The sequence below is a fragment of the Leucopleurus acutus genome (genome assembly GCF_964270905.1).
Source record: "Leucopleurus acutus genome assembly, chromosome: 19".
Classification (NCBI taxonomy): domain Eukaryota; kingdom Metazoa; phylum Chordata; class Mammalia; order Artiodactyla; family Delphinidae; genus Leucopleurus; species Leucopleurus acutus.
This window is the reverse complement of record NC_139161.1, coordinates 60380115-60385577: the sequence shown is the minus strand read 5'-3', so window position 1 is coordinate 60385577 and position 5463 is coordinate 60380115.

Below are 5463 nucleotides of genomic sequence, written 5' to 3'. Positions count from 1 at the left end.
TACTCAGGACGTTTATTATTAGCCTAGATTTGATTAGTGCCCGGGCTGCACTTCCTGGGTTTCCCCCCCAGCTGTAGGATGTAAATCAGCGGCTCCCCTCCCTCCGCGCTTGCGCCCTCTGTCTCGCGAGCTGGGGGGTGTGGGCCCAGCCCGGTGCTCCAGGAGCCCCCCACCACCACCACCACGCTGTCCGCTGAGCCCCCAGGGTGCACTGCCCACGGGCCTGGTCTCCTGCCCCATCACACACCCCAGGCTGCAGCCAGGGCGGCCTAGCCTCCAGGCATTGCTCAGGGCCCTTCCCCCTTCCTCCACAGCCCTTTCCTATTTCACTGCCCCGTCAGCTCCTCTGCTCCTTCCTTCAGGCTCCACTGAGGTGTCAGTTTCTGGCCGGGTGAGGTGCCCGTTCTCTGTGCTTCCTGAGCCCCGGCCTTACCCCCCTCAGAGCCCTTGAGCGGCTGGACTGGAGTCTCGGCTCAGCCACGTACCGGCAGGAAGCCCTGGTGACGATTTACTTAACGTCTTGGTGCCTCTGTCTCCTCTTCTGTGAAGTGGGTATGAAGGTCCAGGTGGAGATGAGAACGGGATGTGTGCTCAGTTCAGGCCTCGGAGCACTTTCCTGGCGCAGGGAGTTCTCAGGGCTCGGTGTCCAGACGAGCACTGCTGCCCTCGTCAGTGGTCACTTTATTCCCGCCTTCCCAGCCTCCGCGGGGACAGGGCTGGAGGACGACACGTTCAGGAGTCACAGGAAGCCCGTGGAGTTTGAGGGGGACTCAGGGTGGAGGGAGAGACCAGGCGGCCCAGGAAGACGTAGGGCAGGGCTGCTGTGAGTGGTGGGTCGCGTGGCAGAGGAAATACGAATGACTGGATGACCTAAAAAGCACCCAGTCTCATCAATAATCAGAAAAGCTGGTTTTCATCCACTCGGTCGGCAAAGTCTTAAAGCGCGGTAATACCAAGAGGAGGAGATCGGGGGAAGCCTGAGCTTGGGCCCGCGGGAGGGAGCGTGTTGGTACCTCTGTGTGGAAGGGGACCTGCCAGGGTCCCGTAAGATGGAGAACCTACGCCTGATCCATGACCCCAGAAGCTCTCCTCCAGGGGCCACAGACGCACGAGTGTGGAGCAATGGAAACAGAGCCAGTGCCCCCCACCCCCCTGGCAGCGATGGCCGAGCACGTGAAGCTCGAGGGCCATAAGCAGGAATACTACGCAGCCGTCAAACAGAGCGAGACAGGTCTGTACGCAGTGACGTGGAGAGATTGTCAAGACCGATGGTTGAGTGAAAAAAAGTAGTTTGTGGCATGGTTCTTGCAGTAAGGGGCCTTTCCGTGAGACAAAGACGAACAGGCCTCCTTGCCTACGATTGTGTGCGCACAGGCGTGGCAGAGCTATGAAAAGGACGGGCATGATGACAGTGATCCTGCTGGGTAGGGCAGGAGGGGACCAGGTTGGGGATGGGGTCCGAGGGGCTTCAGCCCTGTTTGTAACGTTTTTATTTTTACACGGAGGTACATATTCCTTGTGTCAGTGGAAAGTAACAAGCCCACGGCTGGGCTGTGTGGGGTTTTGTGGGCCAGGGCAACCACAGATGCTGTCGCCTGTTGGAGAAGGGCAAGCCCAGCGCCCCTGTGGGATGACCCCACCGCGTCCCTCCGCCCCTTCTGCTTGCACACCCCCGGGGCCGGGGCTCTCACCGCCTCACGGAGCAGCTGGCTCCCAGGGGGTGAGCCGACTGTGCCTCAGTTTCCACAGTCACACGCGGTCTCGCCCGGTGAGACCGCCCTTTGGAGTTTTAACACCGGCGCAGTTACCCATGAAATGAAAACCAAACAAAATCCAGCCTGGCTTTGGGCGGCGAGAATGGAATGATGGGGTCCCCAGCGTCTCACCGCTGATCACAGCTTGTTAACGCTTTTGCTTAAACGCTCTTTACAATTAATGGATTGTATGGACTTTCTGTGTTCTTTAATTAGAGGTGTAATGTACGCGCAGTAAGAGGCAGTATTCTCAGTGGGCAGGCCAGCGACGCTTACCTGTGTGCAAACCCAGGCAGCACTCCCCGGATCAAGACCTAGAGCATTTGCAGCCCCCAGAAGCAGCACACCCCACCCCACCCAGCATAACCAGTATTCTGACGTCTGTCACCACAGATGCATTTTGGCCGTTCCTGAACAGGGAACATACAAACAAGATGGTCCGCTTCTGTTTTGCTGGCCTCTTTGCTCCAAGTTAGATTTTACGACACCAGACAGAACAAGCTGGGGGACCTTTGGGGGTCTCTGGGGGCCTCATTTTCCCCTGCCCAAACGGTGATCGTGGAGCTCAAACAGAACCGCAGCCCGTGGGACCTCTCCCCCACCGTGCCGCAGGGATTGTCCCGTGGGACCCCCCCGTGCTGGGCTCTCTCAGAACAGGTGCCGAGGCTTCTGAGCCTCATTCTGAAACCAGCCCTTTCTCAGCCGTCTCGCGGGAGGCTCGGGACCTAATTTTAAGCTCCACAGTCAAGGGGACAGAAGAGTTTTGGGACCTGGAGCAGAGACTCTGTTACCTCAAGGTTGGGAGCTGGCTCTGTTACATGTGTCCTTAAAAAGGTGGAATGAGCACGCAGTGAAGAGAGGTTCAGCCGCTGTGCGAGGAAATGCAGCACCGAGGACCCCTCCCTCCCAGCGGGAGGCTTGGCTGCGGGCCGTGAGCTGATCTGGGCGCCCGCGTGTACGTGCCGCCACGTGATGGGGTTTGCCTTATCACCCTCCCATTTTTTTCTTACAGATGAATAAACACACTGTTAACAGGCTCCTTTTTTCACTTAATATATCCTATCAATCACGTCCTTATCTTTTTAAATGAGCTCTTCAGTGGTCACCAGGCAAAACAAAACTGCATTGCAGACGCTATTCTAAACATTCCCCGCCTTCATTTCGTACACGATTTACCTTCTCCGTGTCTCATGCAATGGCTTGAATTCCTTAAGTGGAGTTACTTGGCCAAATGAAGGTTCCGGTGGGACTGCTCCCCTGTCCGCATGTGCCTGTGAGGTTTGGGCCCAGAGCTCCCTGCCCCCAGACCTTGTGTGTGCCTCCCTGGGGCCTGGAGTCCGCTGCCCCTGTGAGGCCACGTGGCTGAGTCTTCTCTGAGGGAGTTCCAGAGGCAAGACAAAAGCAAGAGTCCAAAAAAGGACATTTCTTAGAAATGCAGCGAAAGCCCTGATTTTCATGATGCCAATTTACATATACGACTCAGATGTGCTGAATTTCCTACGTGGCTTTGATTTGTACTAATTTCTCAGAAATGCTAGAGACCGGTACTTTAGCAAAACCCACTTCAAAGAAGGAAAAAACCCACTTCAAAGCGGCTTCTTCACAGTGAATTCCCAACCTTTTGTGGGAAGAGCTATTTCCCATTAAAAAAATTTTTCCCCTCAAAACTTTTTATTATGAAAACGTCAAACCTCAGAGAAAAGTTAAAAGAAAGGTGAAATGAATACCCCCGGGAGCTCCAGCGGGTTGAGCGGTGTTCACATTGGTGTCTGTCATCCACACGCTCTCTCTGCCTGTACCTTCTGCGGACCTGAGAACACCCCTTCTAGATGCTTTGCAGCGTCTTCAAAGAAGATGGACCGTCTCTCACACAGACTGTCGTTTTCACACCTAAGAAAATCAGTGATAATTTAAGGGCATCATCTAATATCAAGTCTATATTTAAGTTTCCCAATTGTCCTAAGAAGCTTTTGTGGCTGCTTCCTTTTTTCTTATTAAATTTATTTTTAATTTTATTTTCGGCTGTGTTGGGTCTTCGTTGCTGCGCGCGGGCTTACTCTAGTTGTAGTGAGCGGGGGCTACACTTCGTTGCGGTGCGAGGGCTTGTCATGGCAGTGGCTTCTCGTTGCGGAGCACGGGCTCTAGGCGCGCGGGCTTCAGTAGTTGCAGCACGTGGGCTCAGTAGGTGTGGCTCGCGGGCTCTCGAGCGCAGGCTCAGTAGCTGTGGCGCACGGGCTTAGTTGCTCCGCGGCGTGTGGGGTCTTCCCGGACCAGGGCTCGAACCCGTGTTCCCCGCATTGGCAGGCGGATTCTTAACCGCTGCGCCGCCAGGGGAGCCCGTGGCTGCTTCCTTTGATTCAGGACCCAGCAAGGGTCACACGTGGCATCGGTTTGTCTCTAGCCATTTTTCTTCTAGAATCATGCCCTCGTTTTTCCTTTTTCCTTTTCTTCGCTCTTCTTTTCCTTTTCTTCGCTCTTCTTTTCCTGTCTTCTCTTGGTTCGACATGGACGCGGCCTGTCGTGTGGAGTGTCCTACGGCCCCTTCTCTGCTTGCTTTCTCCCGGTGTGGTTTAACGCCGTGCTCGTCCTCTGTGAGTCCTGAAAGCTGAATGGTGGCTCTGACGGCTCCCCTGGATCACACACTTTGGGGAGAAGAGCCCTAGGTGATGGGTGTCCTTCCTGTTGCATCTCATCGAGTGGAGCCTGGTGTCAGCTCACCTCCCCCCCCCGCAGTGACACCGACAGGTGGTGGTGACACCAGGTGTCCCCACGTATAGGCCCCGGCGTCCCCCCAACTAGTCACTGGCGGCTGATGCCTTGGTATCTTGTGCGTCCTGGTTCCCAGCCGCCTCGGTAGATGGCTTCAGCTTTCACTGAGGGTGGTGGCTTTCCAAACCTGCCACTCCTCCCACGTTTCCCAGCCTGCGTTCTCTAGGAAGGAGAACTTCCTTTTTGTTTCCCTTTTTGAAAAAAAAAAATACAGAAAATAACCATGAATAATATAACAAAACCTGTATTTTCGCCACCCGGAATCGCATGTTATGAGGTTGGCATATTCACCTTCAAGTTTTTCTTTTAAAAAGGAAAAGATGACAGGGAAAGCTCTGAAATCTCCTGCCCTAACCCTACCCCTCCCGTCGCCAGAAGGAACCACCATCATGAACACGGCTCTGTCCTCCAGGCTTATTTTTATACCTTCAGAAGAATGTGTTTATCTATGAACGTACAGTACACAGCACTATTTTGCATGTTATTTTTAAATTTTTCGTATAAATAGTACTCTGGTGCGTATCATCACACGTCTTCCTGTTTTCACCCAGCGTTGCTGTGATCAACTCGCGTTAGCGCGCACACGGCTAGTGCATTCCTGGTGTGGTGCTGCTGTGGTCCTGGTGTGTTCCGGTGTGTTCTTTTTCACCACTGTCTGGAGCCCCACACCCACTCCCATCCCTCCTCAAGTGAGGAACATCTAGGTTGTTTCCGATTCCTCGGTGGTGTGAGCAACGCCATCCTGGGCAGACGTGCAGCCTCTTTGCGCAAACACACGAGCGTCTCTCCTGGGCGGATGTTGTCCAGCAGGACCTCTGACCTGCAGGGTCCGCATGCCCCGACTTCAGTGGCTGTCGCCAAACTGGCCACACTCCTACTCACTCCCAGTGGCAAGGGGTGACCTTCCTCGTCCCTTCTCGACTTTATCGGCACAGGACAG